Raw genomic sequence first — 23,015 nt, forward strand, 5'->3', positions numbered from 1 at the left:
AAATTGAATAGGATAAGTGTATTGATGTGATTGATTTGCGAAGCATGAAATGTAATGAATACCTGTTTTTAGCTGTGTTCTGTTCGGTAATACCTCGTAACCCTAATCCGACGACGGGTACGGGTTAGGGGTGTTACAAAACCCGAAAATAAAGAACTCTCAAAACGTAAATACAAAATTCTCAAAAAATGTTATGAGTTCTAATTTTAACAAGTATTTCTTCTAAAGTTGTAAAAGAGCCTATTTATAGGCTAAATTCGTAGGTCAAATAAATTATACTAATAAATGATAAATATATTATACTAATAAATACTAAATCTTCTAGAAAGAAAATATATTTTGTTTAAATTTATTTGCAAGCAATATCTTATTTTATTTAACAGGAATTTGGGTTACACAACTCTAATAACCTCCACCTTGACACGAATTCTCACAACGTCATATTTGTCAAAGGCCACCACTGGCCTATCTTGAACTATGTAGGGAATTAACTGAGTCAAATATATGCTTAAAAATTGGAAGACTTCTAGCCTTTGACTTGTGCACTTCCAAACCAAAACTAACTCGGGTCTGATTTTCACGAACATAGTGCCCAAACTTTTCAAAACCTACATCTAAAAGAGAACCTCTCTTCAACAACATGGTCATACAATTTTCCCTCCTATGACCAAGATGCATCCGCTCCAAACGAGTTGACTTCGACTCTATAACGGACAAGGGACGTCCGGTTTTACTGGTCACTGTAGAACCTTCCAGAATACAAAGACTGTTGGTCCTTTTACCTTTTAACAAAACGAGAGCCCCACAAGACACCTTAATGACGTTCGACTCAATGTTGGCTCTACAACCTTTCAAGTCTAAAATACTCAATGAGGTGTGATTCTTTCGTAAATCAGGTACATACCTGACATTTGAGAGTACCCTAATCGTCCCATCATGCATCCTAATTTTAACAGTAGCAATACTAATTACCTTACTGGATGAATCGTTTCCCATGCGCACAACTCCACCTTCAACCAAACTATATGTCCATTCTCTATTGGGACACATGGAAAGAACATCCTAAATCTAAGATCCACTCAGACGTAAGCTCGAAACTATCACTCGTTGACACTAACAAGAAATTATCACCGCTTTCGTCGACCAAATTAACACCAGCTACATCTTCCTTGTTACTTTCAGCAGCCTTTTATTTCACAATTTATAACAATCTGCTTTGATGTGACCTAACTTCTTACAATAGCGACACATTTTATCTCGCTTCTTTGATGCTACCAAAATGAAAGCTTGCCTATTTTCCTTTCTATCTGAACCAAACTCATTGTCGAGTTTATATTTACTCAACAAATGACCCTTCACATCCTCGAACGAGAGTTTGTCTCTGCCATAAATCAGAGTCTCTCTGAAAGATTTGTATGAAGAGGTAAAAAGCACAATAATAGTATACCCTAATCTTCATCGTCAATCTTAACCTCAACATTCTTTAAATCATTCAAAAGAGTAATAAATTGAATAATGTGATCTCTAAGAAACTTACCTTCGTTCATGCGAAACGTAAATAGACGTTGTTTCGACACTAAACGGTTAGCCAGAGACTTAGTCACATAAAGAGTTTTTAACCTTTTCCACAATGGGGATGAGGTTTTCTCCATCAATACCTCCTATAATACCCTATTCGCAAGGCACAACTGGATTACAGATAGGGCCTTTTCATCAAGCTCTTCCCATTTTGTCTAATCTAGATTCTTAGGTTTTTTCTCGGTAACAGCCTTTTTCAGGCCGGTCTGAACTAGATTTGTCATCATCCGAACTTGCCACAGATTTAAATTTGTGACACCATCAAACTTCTCAATGTCAAACCTAGTTGCTGTCATCTCTGAATGGGCTAATCTATGAAAATTGAACTAGCTTTGACACCACTTGTTAAGGATCGACCCGATTAAGCAATGAACAAGTAAAAAATAGCGGAAGAAATTGAAAAATTGAACGCACAAATTTAACGTGAAAAAACCCCTGCAAAGAGGATGAAAAACCACTGGCAAAGATAATTTTACTATAATGGCAAAAGAATGAGAATACAAAAGATGGAGATAAAAACTAAATCTCAAAACCTGAAAACAAAAAATCCTCAAAACGTAAACATAAAATTCTAAAAGAATGCCACTCTGAGATTGTATCATGTGATCACCCAATTTTTATATAAAAATTCTTATTTTTAGGTATTGATCAAAATTATAAAAAAGTTGGCAAGCTTAGGGACTAATATGGAAAAAAATTAAAAAAAAAATCAGATTTAAAGACTAAATGTATAGATAGATTTGGTACAATAATAAAGGAAAACGGTTATTCCCAAACGAAGAGACAAATAATAAAGCTTATACAGTCAGGAATAATGTGAAAAAGGGATTCCATGTTTTAGTGTAGCGAGTAAAATTTCCATATTTCAACTCCCTGATCATTACAGAAGATGAGATTATTGTGCATGCATAATACAAGTGCCCTTCAAATTGCTTAAATTAAACTGAATATAGATGAAATGGTGTGCATACACACATCTATATAGATGAAAAAGAAAAGAAACTGAAGATGGGTAATTTTTAATTTTAAAAATGGTAAAACACATAAATCTTCTTATAGTTATTTTTTATTGTAAGCTTTGGATGTTTTTAATTAGGTTGATTGAATTTGTGCTCAATTACCTCCAGATACTAAGTTCAATTAGTGACTTTAAGTTGGGATAGATTAATAAGAAAAAGAAAAAAAAAGCAATTTGGGATTGTGGAAGATATGGTAATTTAAAATTGGGAGATTGTAGAAATGAGCTATGTATATTTAGGGTTTATGACTCAAAAGAAAGAGAATTTCCATTCTGATGTTGTGAAACTGTTTATGTTTAGGATTGGTACAAAGAACCTAACTCCATTACTGGACAAATTAGATCATACTTGTAATCTTGGTTTTGGCCACCCTCACATGGATTCCTTGCTCAAAAAGATGTGCAACCACCCCTCTTACTGATCTACAATAACACTTATATTTTACAAACGAATGTAAGGTGGAGTACTATGGAGTTAGATGTACCTTAAACAGCAAACTAAAAAACAAAGTCTTTTGAAGGTGAAAATAGAAAAGGAGACTTTGATTTGAAGAAAAAGGCAGTTTTGTTAACAGAGCAAACTAGTCCAGTTGGTGGTAGTTTTAGGTGCTTTGAAGGCCTAAAAAACTTTCAGCAACTGCTTCTTGTTACAATGAAAAGACGTGGAGAAAGAAAGATGATGAGAGTTTTGAATTGAGGGATTTCATGGGCTTGTGAGTTTTAGAGCATTAAACAAATATGTATTACCTACACATAGATATCAAGCCCATGAAACCCAAAAGAATAGGCACAAGTCCAAGCAAAATAGCTAAGCTCCATAACTGACAATAGCTCCTGCCAATCACTTAGTCCTTGCCCATCACTCACTTTCAGGCAACCAATGACACCTCCAGTATAAAAGGCTCCCTCATATTCCCTTTCAACTTGCTTCTATTATTTACTCTGACTTGCGTCAGCCCAACATCTCAGTAGCCCAGCTTCAATACTACCAGTTTGGGGCTTTGGGAGGGAGCAAAGCCCAAACGAATATTTTACTCTTCACGGGTTTACTATTCAAAGTCTAAACTCTCTTTTCTTCAAGGGCATTTCAATCGATTAATATGGTAAAAGTACCATAGAGGTCCTTGTATTAGGATTTGAATTGTATTTTACTACATCTATTAAAAAATTAACAAATTAGTCCCTATATGTTTGATCAAAGTGAATTGGTCCTTCTGTTAAAAACTTTATCCATTTCTACTGTTAAAAATTGGTCCATGTATGTTAGCATAAGGTATGCATGGCACATCGCGTGTCACTATTTGGTTATTCTTTCAACCATGCCAATTTTTAATGATAGAAATGAATGAAATTTTTAACAGAAAGGATCAATTCACTCTATGATCTAATGTACAAGGATTAACATGCTCATTTTTTAGTAGAGGGAGTAAAATACAATTTGACACCTAGTACAGGGACATCCATGATTTTTTTACCAAAATAAAATTATATACCTTAGTTGGATTATTAAATTTTTCATGATTGGTTCAGTTGGTTGAAATGTAATTTCTTTTTACTTTGCTAAGAAAATAAAAGATAATAATATTTTTAAATTGTAATTTGTGATTAAGATGACCAAATCATATATATATATATATATATATACACTACAAGGTCTTAAGGTCTCAATTGACATTAGCTGTCAATTTTTTGATATGTGGCATACTTATCCTATCGACACATGACAACATAATTTATCTATATATCCATTTTTTTTATAATTAATAGAAAATAATATTTTAAAATTATAATATATTTTTAAATTAATAGAAGATAATTTTAAAATGATAATAATTAGATGTTACACCCCTGTTTTACTTGGAAGGTGAACCATTAATTATAAATAAATTTATCTTATAATTATATTTTAACATTTATGTAAATAAATTTAAAAATATAGTCGAATGAAATACAATAATCTGACAAATCAAAAACTAAAATAATATATAATTTGTGAAATCCCTTTAAATATTTCTAATGGATCCACAAAAATAAATAATTTAAATAATACAAACAAACTCACAAATGATACAAATACATGAAAATAATTAAAATACAATCCTAAAAATATTATTTATATCTTCCAAATATTATTTCAGGAACAATTTTAATTAATAATTAATGTTTAAATAATAACAATTTTATAGTACAAATAAACAATTCATGCATCACATGGGATAAAATATGTACAGTTGTTCATGATTAGGGAGAGTAGCAAGATTTTTAAAAAAATAATTTGAACCAATCTTTTTGCGATTTAAATATTAAAAATTAATAAATCATTAAAATTATTTTTTATATTAATATTTATATATTTTTATAAATAAATTTAAAAAATAATATATATAATAAACACAAAAATGTAATAAACATGTGGAGTTGTGAATAGATACATTAGTTAGTGTTATTATTTCATATATACTATTTATATATGTTCTAATATTGTGGCATTGATTGGATTTATACAATTTTCACTTTTCATTTCACTCATTAATAAAAATAACATATAGTATTTGATACATTGTTACTAAGAAATTTAATTTTACAAGACCAATTAGTACACTTTAGGAGTCCAATAGAATAATATTTTACTTAGCACATTAAAAGAGTATGTGTTATCATTTAAATTCAATTTGTAGAATCTAAAAATTTTATCTACAAAATATCATATAATCATTTTAATAATGATAAATAGAGTTTATTAATGAGACAATAATCAAATTTTGAGTTCGATTTAATAATTATTATTCTATTATGATTTAAGAATAAATTGGACAAAGTCATTAAAAATTGAGAATATATTTACTCAAACCTTTCATTTTCATGTAAAAAATAATAGTATTGGAATTACTCTTATATTATTGAGTTTGGACATTGTTAACAATATCATATTATCGGTCTACAAGAAAATTGTTGAAGGAAACATAGTAATTTGATGATGGTAATGTGAGCTTAATGATCCAAACATGGTAATATCATATCACCGATTTTAAAAATGATAAAAAAATTTAAATCGATATAATAATGTGACGATGAAATCTTATATTTTCTTCCCATGATAATAACCCGATAAAAAAATGTTGAACCAAATATAGTAATATGATAATGGGATCTTACAATTCCTTAGTAACGATTATCTAATCTAAACATCCCCTTGTAACATCCCTAAAGGCCCCTAGGTTGTAAGAAGTATAAACTCGAGAATATATGTGTTAAGATTTCTTAGAGTAAATAAAATGTGAATTATCAGTGTTAGTAGAAAAAAGTATTGAGTATTGAAGGAAATTAAAACAAGTAAGATGTTGTGAGATAATGATTTGAAGCAAGGAATGAATCATAAAGAAGTGAAAAGGAATGGGGCCAAATCATAAATACTCAAAAGTTAAGGTTTCGAAGTAAGAAAGTGGAAAAAGTCTAGGGACTAAAGTTTTAATTTTGCCAAATATGTGAATGGACAAATTCTAAATATTAAAAAGTTTCAATGGCAAAATGGTCATGTTGGTGAGATTTTATAATTTTATTATTTTAAATAATATTTTATTATTTTAATATATATATGATAATTATAAAGAAAGTGTGAAGGAAATTATTTATACTTTCACAAAGCTCCCAACATCCATAAGAGGGAGAAGAAAGAAAGTTTGCACTTTATGTAATTTAGTCATTTTTCATTAAATCCACCATTTTCATCCAAAATTTATGAAAATTTCCATAGCCACCGAAAAGGAAAGTGAAGTAGAGATCCTAGAGAGTTTGATTGTCATTTTGGAAGAAATAAATTGGAGTTGGAAATGAAGTTAAGAGAAATTAGGAACTCAAGGTATCCAAGCTTGAAGATGAAGATGGAAATGTGAGAAAGCATGGGAATGTGAAGAAATTAAGGTAAGTGGTTTAAATTATTATGTTATATTTATTTGAGTGTTTAATTTGATGAGATATTGTAACAATTAATTTTGTGTAATTATTTTCTATGTTCTAAGTAAAGAAAATATTATGTTTATGTATGAAGAGAATGATGGATGATTTTAAGTGAATAATTAAAAGAAAGTGTGAGTGGTTTAATTATGAAAATTTATAATTCAAAATTTATTAGTGTGAATAACGAATTGTGTATTTGTGATGTTGAAAGTGTTAGATATTTATTTTGAATATTATTTGGATGAGTAAGTTGAAAAATTATTTGTTAATGTGATTAGTTTGATAAAAATTGAAGGACTAAATTTTAAATTTAAAAAATTCTGAAATTAAGGATTTAAATAGAGATATTAAATCTTGGGCTTTTATGATAAGACTATAAGAATATGATATTTAAAGTACTGGACAAATTGTACTTAAACTAGCATGTTTTAGATTAAAAGGACTAAATCAAGAAATTCATTAAAGTTCAAAATTTAAGAGTTGAAATGTGAAAATCTGAAATTTTAATATCTTAATTGTTATGTATAGTTTTTTTTTTAAAATTAGAAAAGAGAACATTATGTGATAAGAATTGATGTTATAGGGACTAAATTGTAAATATTTTAAAATTTGGAAATTTGAGATAAAGGGATTGACTTATAAAAACCTGGGAATTCTGGGATGTTTTTGGAAGAAATAGATTTTTTTTCAGGGACTAAAATCATAAAACAGTAGCAATTGACCTTCAGGGACCAAATTATAAAACTGCAAAACTAGAATTTTATGGATTGTTCTGTAAATTTTGTAATATTAAATGAGCAAAATAATTACATAAGTGGTTAAATGAAAGTTTTGAGAAATTATTTAATTAAAAAATAGTTAAGTAAAAATATTAAGGTGAAGTGAATTATATATGGAAAAGAATATGATTAAGAATAGATTAAGTAAATGAAAAATATAGTATAATTAAGAGAGATGACTAAATTGAAAAAAATTAAATTAAATATAAAATAGAATAAATTATGATGCATTCCGATACATGTGTTTCAAAGTTCTAATTTATGAAGACTTTGAAGCTAAAAAAGAATAAGTAACATCCCTAACCCGTATCTGTCGTTGGAATAGGGTTAAGGAGCATTACCACCAAACCGTAACATAAGAACATACATTTCCAAACATTTCATTAACCATAGTATAATTCATTCATACACATGTATATTGTTCCCTTTTAAAGCCCTCGAGGCCCTAGAAACACTTTAGAAATGATTTGGGACTAAATCAAAAACATTTAAAACATTAAGAAAAAAGTTTAAAAAATTTACAAAAATTCAACAATGGCAATATTCAAAATCTTTAATAGTTTCAAAAACAAAGGTACGAACTAGCTGGACCTAGTTACAACGATCTCAAAAACATAAAAATTATTAGAAACAGGTGAAAAACGGACTCACATGCAAAGCTTGGCCGAAGCTTCAAAATCACCAACAATGGCTTTCGGTGAATGTAAAAGAGAATAAATTAGGAAGACAACCTTTTGTTTCATATATTTTAACCTTTATTATTATAATAATGAATTATCTTATAAAACATATAAAATTAAAAGATTTTAAAGCTTAAAACCGTCCCACCATCTTAGGTATGGGTAAATTATCCATTAAGGCCATCCAATTATGATTATTTAATAAATTAACACATTTAAACTAATAGCAATTAATTTTTTTAGTTTTTACGATTTAGTCCTTTTTAATTAATTAACTATCGAAATATTAAAATTTTTTAACGAAACTTTAATGCAACATTTATAACAATCCGAAAATATTTATAAAAATATTTATGGCTCGGTTTATAGAAATAAGGTTTCGATACCTTATTTCCTAAAACTACTTGACCTTAGAGTCTTACCACTTGAACCTAATTGTTCTTACATTTAACCAAAAATTATTAAATCAAATTTTATTATTACACCATATAATATTTGTAAATTTTAAATAAAAATATTGACGGATTTGCACTTTAGTTTTGTGGTCCCAAAACCACTATTCTGACACATTAAAGAAATGGGTTGTTATAGAATAATAATTTAGTACGTATTCTAAAACTTATAAATAAGATATCGATACATTTATTTTTTAAACCATAATTTAACCTGGAAATACTTTAGAAAAAGAAATTAAAATTCCTAATTAAAACTTGATTAAAAGAGATTTAAATGTTACACGAAATGCTAGAAAAGTAAACCAGGGTTAGAGATTGGAGCTGTAAATTTTAATGTAGCGCTCATTATTTGTGATCATTAATGATATGACTTTTTATTTCTTTGATATATAATAAGTATTTTTTATTAAATACAAAAATACCATATATAATGTTAAATGTAAGGTTTTTAAAAAGTTGGATTAGATCCACCGGTTGAACCGGAAATTAAAGATTCAATTAATTTAACTAGCGATATAATTAGAAATATCTTTAACCATTTTGATTCAATAAAAAAATTCAAATATCATGAATAGAAAAAACATTTGAATTTTCTTATTTTTTTATTTATGACAAAAAAAATATTTTTTTTTTATATTTTGGTTCATTTATACTTATTTAAATATATATTTTTATTAATTTTTTAAATAGTTTTTAGATAAATTATTTTAAGAGATTAAATCAAAGTCCAATTAACTTAGCTTTTAATTTGATATTATAAATTTTACTATTGTAAATAAGATTCAAAAGTACATTACAAGCACAAAAACAAATATGAGCAACTATAATATAGAACCAAACCAATACAAAGCAAAACCCTCAAGTTGTGGCTTATTAGTGAGTGTTTATTTTATCTATGAATAGCCTGAATTCTAATTATATTGTAATATATATAAACCAATACAAAGCACAACAGACAAAAAAATAAAAAGGACCTAGTAAAATCTACCCATGACATACCCACATGGTGAGATTAAAGACCAACATATCACAATTGCATATAGTGGGACTCAAACTTAGATACTTACAACATGTTTGGTTCAGGAGAGTATGAATGCATTATAGCCCAATTCAGCAGGCCCACCACCAAACCATTGTTTGGTTGACCGTAATTACCTATTACAGCCCGTGTTGAATATGAGCTTATTCAAAGATGAGGGAGTATAGCTATTCCTTGCCCTCCCCACTAAATTGGTGATTCAAGGCGTATGGAGCAAGTAATTAGCCCCAAATGTTTCAATTTTATCCTCACCATTTTGAAACCTTCCTCACTCAACCCGACAGCCCCTTTCACCCAACTTCCATTGCTTGCTTTTTTTTTTTCTTCCATAAAAGCACACATTTCTTTTCCTTTCTTTTTGCACCACTATTTTCGTTCCAAGGGAAGTGATAAAATAATATGGAGAATGAAGGAACGATGATTGATCTTAGAGGAACCCCAACCTATGTTGGCAGATATGTTCGTTACAACATCTTAGGTAACATCTTCGAAGTCTTTTTCAAGTATGTTCTTACTATTCATGTAACACTCTATACCCGACCCAATCCACAAGTTCAGGTATCGAATGTCACAAACCATGCATAACTTGACCAAACCTTTGACTGTCCTATTTAAGTATTTAGTTTCTGTATTTTACAAAATTAAACTTCACTCATAAACTACTTCAAACAAACTTTCTAACTCTTACAATTTTACAATGATGAAATTTCTGACATTTTTTGCCATTCTGATTTAAGTTTGATAGCATATTTATTTTGCATATTTTACGTACTCAAATCAACTTGTTTTTGAATTAATTTCTTCTAATTGGTGAATTTTATGTTTAAATTTTATCAGGAACGAAATTCGGATGCTTTAATTCAAAAACAAGCAAAAAATGATTAAATTGAAGGATGAGTAATTGAAGAGGGGTCGAATCAGAAATTTGGAGACATTTAGGGGCTGACCAGATTTTTGACTTTGTAAAAGTTAAAATTAGAAAAGAAATCTTATATTTATTTCATGTAATTAGTGGGTAGGTGAGACTAGCCTAACTTTAGCATATGGTTTATGTAAAACTTGTGGAAAATGTCAAAAGGTAGGAAATTTGAGCCAAAATAATGAAAATCCTGTAACACCTATACATGGATGTGAAATTTTTGACGTATGGGGCATTGACTTTATAGGGCCTTTTGTCTCATCATTCGGTACCATTTATATTTTACTTGCAGTTGACTATGTATCAAAATAGGTAGAAGCTAGAGCCACCCGTCGTGCTGATGCCAAAACTGTAGTGGATTTTTCTAAAGAGTTATATTTTTTTCTAGATTTGGCATACCGTGAGCATTGATCAGCGATCGGGGAACGCATTTCTACAATAAGGTAATCGACACACTTTTGAAAAAATATAGGATAGTGCAACGAGTTGCTACGGCTTATCACCCTCAATCAAATAGTCAAGCGAAAGTATCAAATCGAGAGATCAAATTGATTTTGGAAAAGACCGTTAAGCTAGATCGGAAATTTTAGAGTTTGCAACTAAATGATGCGCTGTGGGCGTACCATACAGCTTATAAGAGACCCATAGGTATGGCTTCTTATTGACTTATATTTGGTAAACCATGTCATCTTCCTTTAGAATTAGAACACAATGGATTTTGGGCGATTAAGTAATGCAACATGGAGCTAAAGGCTACGAGTAAGTATCATAAATTACATATTCAAGAACTTGAGGAAATTCGACGATAAGCGTATAAAAGTGCCCAAATTTATAAGGATAAAATCAAGGCATACCATGATCAAAAAATAAGTCGTAAACAATTTGTGGTAGGGCAGAAAGTATTACTTTATGACCCTACACTAAGAACCTGTGCAGGTAAGCTCCAAACTAAGTCGTTAGGGCCTTTTGTTATTACCCAAATATTTTTGTATGATACAATTGAAGTCAAAAGTGAAGAATCCGAAAAAAAATCTTCAAAGTCAATGGAAAACGATTGAAGCCTTTCTACGAAAATTTTCAAGTACACATGGTTGAGGAATTAATCCTCGAAGAGCCGATTGAATAAACTTCTAGATCGTCGAACTAACGACGTTAAAAAAAGCGCTTTTTGGGAGGCAACCCACATTTATTTTAATTTTTTTAATTTTTAATTTTAGTTTAATTTAGGTTGGAAATAAAATAAATTATTATTTAATCCATTTAATGTGTTATTTTTTAGGAATGTGGCAGAGATTGTCAATTTTTCGAAAATCAGATACCGGTCGTGGCATGGGCGCACCATGTTAAGTGCTTTCATCTATTTTCCTACAAATAATAACCAATACATTAACCCAAATAATAACCCTAAAACCCAAAACAACTTAACCTACTTATCTCATACCTAATGCTAACCCAAAACCCAAAACAAACCCAATTACCCAAAACCCAAACAAGCCCAACTAAACCCCCCAAAAAAAAAGAAAAAGAAAATGGGCCAAACGAACAATAATGACCTAAGAAAAAAAAAGAAAGAAAAAAAGTGGAAAAAAAGTCCCAAACCAGCTAAAAATAAAAAAAGAAAAAGAAAACCCTTAAGCCCTCAACCCTTTCGCTCCCTTTCTTTTTCTTCTTTTTCTCTTCTCAAAAAAATCCCTAACCCCATTAACACCATCACATCACCACCATCGCCTAACACCACTGCCACGTCGACCAGTCGCCAATTCGTTCTTGGCACCGAGCACCATCCCAACATTCCCTTTTCTTTTTTTCTTTTTTCTTTTTTCTTTTTCCTTCTTTCTTCTTCTTCTTCCCCAACTTTATTTACCGGTCGCCACCATCGTCGAACAACTCAACCATCGATCTTAGACCTCACAAAGCCGACGTGGTCTCGTTGTTTCTTTCTTCACCGACCGGCTCTCTTCTCTTTCCCCAAAACTCCACCATTTACATTTCCTATTCCTATTTCTTCTTTTATTTTTCAACATAGCTACTGACCCCTCCAAACCACTATGAAACTACATTTAGAACTCCCACCATAATGCTACCTTTCCAACACATTTACGTTCACCACAACCACTACCTAAACGCTGTTCTCCGCCATCGTAAGCCAACACCACTGTCCCGCCACCGTTCACTGCCTCGAGCCACTATAAAATAATCGACATTGATTTTGAGCACGAACACGTTCCATGGTTCGAACAAGGAACCAAGTAGCCAACAGGTTCTCAACTTCCTTTAATCGTGGACAAAAATAATTTTCAGCTTCTCCAGTCGTCGATTTAGACGATGACAACTCGAAACCATCTCTGCCCCTACAAGACGAACAGTCGTGCTTATTAGGAATTGTCGCCAATGAAGCCCAATTTCAATTAAGACAGAATGCTCGTACAACAGGTTGATTCATAACTTAAAACCTATTTTACCTTTACTAACATACTATGCAGGTTGTTCGGATGAGGCAGGGACCTATAACGACCATGGCGAAGGTCCTTCAACTAGAAACGAGTATGTTTCTTAGTGTCAAATAAGGTTGTCCTCCACTCGAACACATTGACAACCAATTGATGTGCTAGTGACGCCTCCACATAGCAGTACTGATGCTGCTGGAAATTCAAGTCCACCACCCGGCCGCCTAACGAAAATGTTCAACCATCTCGAGACGGTCAACGTAATAGGCGAGGCCGTACCTACACTACTCCCACCGAAGGACGAGTATGAGGGTCTTTAAACTTTACAACCCCAAAGCATCGTGCAAGATATGACAATATTAAACAACGTCCACTCCCGATGTGGAAGCAAATTGATCTTTACACCCTTGATATGTTAAATATATGTGATGCTATATTGAACTATTTTGATGCTATTGGTTAGAATTCATTTGAAAATATTTCATTAATGTGATGTTATTGCTTTATAATCTTAAGACCTTTAAGGACTTGTTGGTGCATGAACCCGTTTTGAGATATATTCATCGATTTTTAGCTAAAAGCTATTCAGGTCGAAATGATTCGTCGTCTATTTTAACTAAAACATAATTGTTCTTCTTGTGGTGTATGCATTCTGGATTTAAAGTTAATTTAGGATATTGGTTTTCACGAAATTTTCATACTATTTTACGCTCTAATCGACCACTAATACTTGGCCTATATATTACAAATTTAACCTCTCAACTTTTTCCCTCTAAAGTCGATTTACCGTCCTAAACATGTGCATATATTATGGATAATCTAGATGAGTATTGTTTGGATTCTATGAGTTTTCTTGCCGGCACCCCTACTGCATATTATTTTGTTCCTCTAGGTACATGAACAGCTCGCAGTAATAGGGCCTTTTGGCAACGTCCCAATTTCACTACTAAGGAGCAAGAAGAGCAACCTCATTCATCGATAGAGGCACGTTTAAGCTGGATCGAAGCTTGACTTGACACAATAGAAACCCAAGTCTCCATGATTCTCGACATCTTGCAAAGTAGTCACTTTCAATGCCGGCAAGCACGTTAGATACACATGGGGAGTATACTTAAACTTTCTCTTTACTATACTTGATTCATATAAAATATACTTGAGGACAATCATAGGTTAAGTGGGGGATTGGGTTAGTAAGTATGCATGTTTGAATCTCTTTTACTGCATGTTTCTCTTTCGCATATATTAGTTCCTATGCTGGATTATTCATTAATTTGTTTAACATTGAGCCTCTAATTTCATTATTTAGTCAATTTAGATAGTTGGGTGATTCTTGAATTAAAGTGTTCAAATATCTAGTTTAATCGGCATGTGTGTTTTAAAGTTGATATATGTAATTAGATTGTTTCATGAAAATTGGTTGTTTATAATTGATTGGTAAGAATATTGTATTTGCTTGTAAGTAAATAAATAAATTAAAAAAAACAAAAAAGAGATAGAAGAAATACTTCTCCGCTAATAGCTCAAGTTATGAGTGAAGATTTCAGAAAAGTGACCGAATTTAGTAACCGGGATGAGGTGCTTGGGCTGTTATCTCATCTCGCGTAATAAGGTTCAAGTGACGAACCAAAAACTTACAAGCATTCTGCTAACTAAGCTGCCATGAGTAGGGACAAATAGTTTGTTTGGTGACATATCAAATTAAGTAACCGGAGTAGGGTGCTTTGATTGTCATCCTAATTCACATAAAAAGGTTTGACTATGTCCCAAATTTACTACACAAATTAATTAAGAATAATACCTTGCAAATTTTGGTTTAAACTCAATTTAGTGAAATGATTTAATTTGCATGTTTGAGTTTTATGGACACTTGTTGATCAAACTAAGTATTTGAGCACTTATTCATTTTTTCACCTAAATTTTTTGTATTGATCATAGTTGTGGAAAAGAGGCTTGATTTTTAATAAGTTACTGAATAATTTCTAATGAAGGAACGTACAGTATGCTTAAGGACAAGCATAGGCTAAGTAAAGGAATTTGATAACATATTTATTTTGCATATTTTACGTACTCAAATCAACTTGTTCTTGAATTAATTTATGTTAATTGGTGAATTTTAAGTTTAAATCTTTCCAGGAACGAAATTCAAATCCTTTAATTCGAAAATAAGCAGAAAAGGATTAAATTGAAGATGAGCAATTGAAGAGGGGTCGAATCAGAAATTTGGAGACAATTAGTGGTTGATCAGATTTTTGACTTTGTAAAAGCCAAATTAGAAAAGAAATCTGATATTTATTTCATGTAATTAGTGGGTAGGTGGGACTAGCCTAATTTTAGCATATGATTTATTTATTAATAGGTGGGATGGTGGACTTGAAAAATACACCTTGATTTGCCTGGCAATTGAATAGAAAAAATTCAATTTATTTTCTTTCGTACTTTGCGTGAAAAAGTGCAGGTATTCTGCCAACTTTTGTTTCCATTTCAATTGTCGAAACCATTTTTTCAAAAACAAAAATAAGTTATCGACTTGAAAACGAAAATTGGAGTCGCCACCAAACTTTTATTGAGGTGTGATCGGTTCACCTTGAAAACTATTTTAGGTCTATGAATTTTGAGAAAATAGGTTCGGGAGTCGGTTACGCACGAGGAAGGGTTAGCACCCTCGCAAAGCCCAAAATCGGTACCAAATTGATTATTTAATGTCTTTGTGTCAAAGGTTTGAAAAGATTTTAAAACATGATTCTTGTATTTAAAAACTCGTATAAATCAAATTAAAACCCTCTTATTTAGGGAATATTCGATTGTTTAAGTCAGATGAAGAAATCGAGACTCAATACGTTAGAGTACAATTTCTCAAAACTCTCAAACTTTGAATATTCCTTTTTTATAGGAAAAATTTCATCTCAAGAAAACAATATGTCATACTCAATACATTAGGACACAACATGTTGGATTCCCGAAAATGATTTTTATTTATGCGTTTTGAAAAAAAATATTCTCAATTATTTAGGGTTAACAAGAAAAGTTGGAACCCAATACGTTAGAGCTCAATCTTCTCAAAAATCTCAAATATCGAATATTACATTTTGAACAAAAATGGTTTTAATGCTTTAATGAAATCAAACATATTTTCCTTTTTAAAAAAAACAAAATGTTAATATACGACATGAAATAAATACTTTAATATAAATTATATATGTATATGTATTTACAATATATATATAAGTACGACCTATAAGTAAATTTTGAAAATATGCATATGCATATATTAAAATACGTATATATAATATACACATATATAAAACATGAATGAAATATACAAAACAACAAAAAAAAACTTATAATAATTTCTAAAAAAATATGTAAATATATTATAAAAAATGCATATATATGTGCATGGATTTTTTTTTGAAAAGAGATCAGCTGATACTATTAAATAAAAGGAGAAGGAAACACCTGTTACAGACTTAAAAACAATAAAATGAAAAGTCAAAAAATGAATGGCCACCCAAACGGTGCCTTGAAAAACAAAACTGAAAATAAAAGCTGTCTCTAGGACACCTGAAACGCCAAAAAAAGAAAGAAAAAAAGCCTAAACAACCCTTCTCCTTCCTTCTTCTACTTCTGTTGAGCATGAAACCTGTCTATAAGCCGTACTAGAGACATATTTTCTCCCAAAATCGTATCTTACTAAGATCACAATCTCTTTCTAAAATGCGAGTTCATCGGGCTCAAAAACATCACAGACCCGGACTCTGCCTTTCCCTCTAACCACCATGAATGTTGTTTCTTCTCTCATGATTTATCAAAATCTCCACTGCATGCGGTGCTTCCTCTATCCAAAATCGAGGATGCTCGTAGCGCCCTCCTTCTTTCGCCATCGTATGAGCCGCTTTGTTGGCCTCCCTAGGTATATGCTTGAAACACATTCTTTTAAATCTATAACTTCTTCCCTTAATTTCTTTAATCAAGCTGCTAATACACGATCTATCTTCATCCACAGAGTTCAGTTTACGTATTATGGTTAACGCATCCCCTTCAATGCAAACTTCCTGGAACCCCATATCTTCAGCCAAAATAACGGCTTGTAGACACGCCCTCGCCTCAGCCATCACTGGATCTGCAATATTTTCCCATGGGTAGGTATACGCTGCCATTATTAGACCTTCTTTGTTTCGCGCTATGATCCCTGAGATAGAACATTTTGTTATTTGATTAAAGGAAGAGTCAAAGTTGATTTTTATGGTGTCATTAACCGGTGGTTCCCAAACTAAATGTCCAACGTCACATGAGTTCTTTAATCTCTCCCTCTCAACATTTGTCTCTGCATAGTAGGCCTTAATAAATCCCACAACTTCAGTAACTGACTCTCGTACACCATCATGATAAAGCTTATTACGATTATGCCAGATTGCCCAAAATGTAATAGCTCTAATTTTACATGTATCTAGGCTCTGGTTTTCAAATTCTGTTGCTAACCACTTCTTCCAACTGTTCTCTCTGTTGCATGTTGGGACTGCCATTCCCAAACCCCGCAAGACTTGCTGCGTGAATAAGCAACGTCTAAATAGGTGATCCGCCAATTCCTCTTCAGTTTGACACATCGGACACCAAGTGTTGACAACCAAATTCCGGGCTTTTAGATTATGTAGAGTAGGTAGAAAGTCATTAGCAATTCTCCATAGAAAAATTCGTATTTTGCTTGGAATTTTGAGCTCCCAAAGCCTTGTAAAGAAAGTAGTAGGGATTTCATTATTTAATCTTGTACCCCCCTCTGTAATGAGCCATCTATAGCCACTTTTAGCTGTATATATCCCAGTATTGTCGCCACGCCATACTGGAACATCCTGTATCCTGTTGCTCACCAACGGAATTGAAATTATATGCTGCAGTTTCTCTTCTCCGAACAGCGTGCGAATAATACCTTGTTTCCAAGTATAATCTTCCTTGTTAATTAAATCCGATACTTTAGAATATCTGATATCAATATTTTGATGTTCAACTCTACACTGCCAGGTCCAGGAAGCCACCTATCATTCCATATGTCAACTGAATCTCCGTTATCAATTCGCCGTCCCACTCCTTCCTCGAGAAGATATCTAGCTCCCAGAATACTTCGCCAGGTATACGAAGGGTAAGCTCCTAACCCTACACTCATAAAATCCCCCTTCGGAAAATACTTGGCTTTCATAACATGTGCAAACAAACAATCAGGTTGTGTGAAAAGTTTCCATCCCTGCTTCGCTAACAGGGCCACATTAAACTTTGACAAATCTTTAAAACCCAATCCTCCCTTCGCTTTGGGGATGCATAAAGCTTTCCATTTGCACCAATGAATCCCTTTATTTGTTTTAGAATTCCTCCACCAGAATTTACTCATTAAATTCTCGAGTTCTTGACAAAATGAAATTGGTAACTTAAAACATTGCATTGCATAAACCGGAATTGCTTGGAAAATAGATTTTAACAATACCTCCTCTCCTTTCCTCCAGCCGATAATAGTCGCACATTCCAATTATCCAATAATTTCGCACAGCGCTCTTTAATGGCCACAAAGCATGCTTTTTTCGACGACCCACCATAGTTGGCAACCTCAAATATTTCTCTGGATTATTAGAAATTCTTACTCCCAAAATCCTTCCCACTTGATCTTGTTTACCCAAATCAACATTACCGCTAAAGTAAATAAGAGACTATTCAAAATTGACCAATTGCCCAGAAACCTCTTTATAAACTTTAATCACAGAAACCTCTTCATAATCTTTAATCACACGTTTCATTCAATTTGCTTTTTCAGCTGAAGCTTCTCCAAACAGTATACTATCATCTGCAAAAAACAAATGTGACACTGGGACTTTACCTTTTCCCATCGTTGTTCCAATAAGATTTCCTTCCCTTTTTGCAAGTGCAATCAGCCTCGAAAATCCTTCCGCACAAATGAGAAATAAATATGGACTTAATGGATCACCTTGTCTTAACCCTCATTGTGGCCGAAATTCTTCTCCATTCTTCCCATTAATCACTACTGTGTATGCAACACTGGTAATACATCTCATTATAAGTAAAATCCAGTCCTCACAAAAACCCATGCTGCGCATCATTTTTTCTAAAAAAACTCCATTCAACCCTGTCATATGCATTGCTCATATCCAATTTTAGAGCGAAACTTTTAGACACTCCTCTTTTCTTTTTCAAAGAATGCAGTACTTCGTATGCTATAAGGATGTTGTCTGTGATTTGTCTCCCTGGAACAAATGCTCCTTGTGTATCCTCAATACATAAATCAAGTACTTGTCGAAAGCGATAAACGAGGACTTTTGAAACAATTTTGTAAATCACGTTGCATAGACTAACGGGACAGAACTTGTTCATAAACTTTGGCGACTTCTCTTTAGGGATAAGAACTATGTTCGTATTATTAATCTCCTCAACATTTCTTTGACCATTAAGGATATCCAAGCAATATTTAGAAACTCCCTGTCCAACAATATGCCAATATTTTTATAAAAAATTGCTGGGAATCCGTCCCGCCCTGATGCCTTGAGAGGTGCTATCGATTTTATTGCCCTCACAACTTCTTCTTCTTTAAATTCTTGCATTAAAATACTGTTGTGTTCGTTTGTGATGCAAGGTAAAAAAGGTTCAAACAATCTATCATGGCTTGTTACTGGTTTGGATGAAAACAAATCTTTGAAGTACTTAATAGCCAAAACCGTGATTTCATGCTCATCATTGATCAATTCCCCAGCTTCATTTTCCAGCCCTTAATCATGTTCTTCCTCCTGCGATGTGTCACACTTTTATGAAAAAATGCCGTATTCCTGTCACCCATACGAAGCCAGTTCACCCTTGCCCTTTGTTCCCAATAAAGCTCCTCATTATCTGCTTCAATGTTCAATTCTAATTTAATCTCTGTAATTTCCTCCAATACACCATCACTAATTTCGCTAGCACCCATTTCCAATAATCTTTCATTTAACTCTTTCCTTCGTTGGTCTTTCCTCCGCTTCTCATCCTTTGCCCAAATACTCAAATTTGACCCCACTTTTTCCAACTTCTCAAGCACATCGAAACTATTAGAGTTCCATTCCTGTTTTAATCTCTCCTCAACTTCATCACTCAAAATCCAATTTGCATCAAAACGAAAATGCCATTGTTTCACCCCTCATTGCATATCCTTATCCCCGAATGTATCCACAACAACTGGACAGTGGTCTGAAAAACTTAATGGATCACCTTGTCTTAACCCTCATTGTGGCCGAAATTCTTCTCCATTCTTCCCATTAATCACTACTGTGTATGCAACACTGGTAATACATCTCATTATAAGTAAAATCCAGTCCTCACAAAAACCCATGCTGCGCATCATTTTTTCTAAAAAACTCCATTCAACCCTGTTATATGCTTTGCTCATATCCAATTTTAGAGCGAAACTTTTAGACACTCCTCTTTTCTTTTTGAAAGAATGCAGCACTTCGTATGCTATAAGGATGTTGTCTGTGATTTGTCTCCCTGGAACAAATGCTCCTTGTGTATCCTCAATACATAAATCAAGTACTTGTCGAAAGCGATAAACAAGGACTTTTGAAACAATTTTGTAAATCACGTTGCATAGACTAACGGGACGGAACTTGTTCATAGACTTTGGCGACTTCTCTTTAGGGATAAGAACTATGTTCGTATTATTAATCTCCTCAACATTTCTTCGACCATTAAGGATATCCAAGCAATATTTAGAAACTCCCTGTCCAACAATATGCCAATATTTTTGATAAAAAATTGCTGGGAATCCGTCCGCCCTGATGCCTTGAGAGGTGCTATCGATTTTATTGCCCTCACAACTTTTCTTCTTTAAATTCTTGCATTAAAATACTGTTGTGTTCGTTCGTGATGCAAGGTAAAAAAGGTTCAAACAATCTATCATGGCTTTTTACTGGTTTGGATGAAAACAAATCTTGAAGTACTTAGTAGCCAAAACCGTGATTTCATGCTCATCATTGATCAATTCCCCAGCTTCATTTTCCAGCCCCTTAATCATGTTCTTCCTCTTGCGATGTGTCACACTTTTATGAAAAAATGCCGTATTCCTGTCACCCATACGAAGCCATTCACCCTTGCCCTTTGTTCCCAATAAGCTCCTCATTATCTGCTTCAATGTTCAATTCTAATTTAATCTCTGTAATTTCCTCCAATACACCATCACTAATTTCGCTAGCACCAATTTCCAATAATCTTTCATTTAACTCTTTCCTTCGTTGGTCTTTCCTCCGCTTCTCATCCTTTGCCCAAATACTCAAATTTGACCCCACTTTTTCCAACTTCTCAAGCACATCGAAACTATTAGAGTTCCATTCCTGTTTTAATCTCTCCTCAACTTCATCACTCAAAATCCAATTTGCATCAAAACGAAAATGCCATTGTTTCACCCCTCATTGCATATCCTTATCCCGAATGTATCCACAACAACTGGACAGTGGTCTGAAAAACTTAATGGATCACCTTGTCTTAACCCTCATTGTGGCCGAAATTCTTCTCCATTCTTCCATTAATCACTACTGTGTATGCAACACTGGTAATACATATCATTATAAGTAAAATCCAGTCCTCACAAAAACCCATGCTGCGCATCTTTTTTCTAAAAACTCCATTCAACCCTGTCATATGCTTTGCTCATATCCAATTTTAGAGCGAAACTTTTAGACACTCCTCTTTCTTTTTGAAAGAATGCAGTACTTCGTATGCTATAAGGATGTTGTCTGTGATTTGTCTCCTGGAACAAATGCTCCTTGTGTATCCTCAATACATAAATCAAGTACTTGTCGAAAGCGATAAACAAGGACTTTTGAAACAATTTGTAAATCACGTTGCATAGACTAACGGGACGAACTTGTTCATAGACTTTGGCGACTTCTCTTTAGGGATAAGAACTATGTTCGTATTATTAATCTCCTCAACATTTCTTCGACCATTAAGGATATCCAAGCAATATTTAGAAACTCCCTGTCCAACAATATGCCAATATTTTTGATAAAAAATTGCTGGGAATCCGTCCCGCCCTGATGCCTTGAGAGGTGCTATCGATTTTATTGCCCTCACAACTTCTTCTTCTTTAAATTCTTGCATTAAAATACTGTTGTGTTCGTTCGTGATGCAAGGTAAAAAAGGTTCAAACAATCTATCATGGCTTTTTACTGGTTTGGATGAAAACAAATCTTTGAAGTACTTAGTAGCCAAAACCGTGATTTCATGCTCATCATTGATCAATTCCCCAGCTTCATTTTCCAGCCCCTTAATCATGTTCTTCCTCCTGCGATGTGTCACACTTTTATGAAAAAATGCCGTATTCCTGTCACCCATACGAAGCCAGTTCACCCTTGCCCTTTGTTCCCAATAAAGCTCCTCATTATCTGCTTCAATGTTCAATTCTAATTTAATCTCTGTAATTTCCTCCAATACACCATCACTAATTTCGCTAGCACCCATTTCCAATAATCTTTCATTTAACTCTTTCCTTCGTTGGTCTTTCCTCCGCTTCTCATCCTTTGCCCAAATACTCAAATTTGACCCCACTTTTCCAACTTCTCAAGCACATCGAAACTATTAGAGTTCCATTCCTGTTTTAATCTCTCCTCAACTTCATCACTCAAATCCAATTTGCATCAAAACGAAAATGCCATTGTTTCACCCCTCATTGCATATCCTTATCCCCGAATGTATCCACAACAACTGGACAGTGGTCTGAAAAACTTAATGGATCACCTTGTCTTAACCCTCATTGTGGCCGAAATTCTTCTCCATTCTTCCCATTAATCACTACTGTGTATGCAACACTGGTAATACATCTCATTATAAGTAAAATCCAGTCCTCACAAAAACCCATGCTGCGCATCATTTTTTCTAAAAAACTCCATTCAACCCTGTCATATGCTTTGCTCATATCCAATTTTAGAGCGAAACTTTTAGACACTCCTCTTTTCTTTTGAAAGAATGCAGCACTTCGTATGCTATAAGGATGTTGTCTGTGATTTGTCTCCCTGGAACAAATGCTCCTTGTGTATCCTCAATCATAAATCAAGTACTTGTCGAAAGCGATAAACAAGGACTTTTGAAACAATTTTGTAAATCACGTTGCATAGACTAACG

At 32.9% G+C, this 23,015-nt stretch overlaps 1 long non-coding RNA gene and 1 pseudogene across 2 annotated transcripts; both read left to right on the plus strand.

Moving 5' to 3' along the window:
- Nucleotides 1-9,905: 9,905 nt before the first annotated feature.
- The window catches only part of LOC107910999 (mitogen-activated protein kinase homolog NTF6-like), a 39,592-nt pseudogene continuing 26,482 nt past the window's right edge, over nucleotides 9,906-23,015 (plus strand).
- On the plus strand, nucleotides 16,376-18,684 carry LOC107950413 (uncharacterized). 2 transcript variants are annotated; one of them, XR_005916727.1, is made up of 4 exons: nucleotides 16,376-16,782; nucleotides 16,876-17,807; nucleotides 17,889-18,006; nucleotides 18,670-18,684. It is a non-coding gene; the product is annotated as an uncharacterized lncRNA (long non-coding RNA). The 2 variants fall into 2 exon arrangements; XR_005916726.1 differs by lacking the exon at nucleotides 18,670-18,684 and having other exon boundaries at nucleotides 17,889-18,295.

The sequence above is a fragment of the Gossypium hirsutum genome, chromosome D08 (genome assembly GCF_007990345.1).
Source record: "Gossypium hirsutum isolate 1008001.06 chromosome D08, Gossypium_hirsutum_v2.1, whole genome shotgun sequence".
NCBI classification, from domain to species: domain Eukaryota; kingdom Viridiplantae; phylum Streptophyta; class Magnoliopsida; order Malvales; family Malvaceae; genus Gossypium; species Gossypium hirsutum.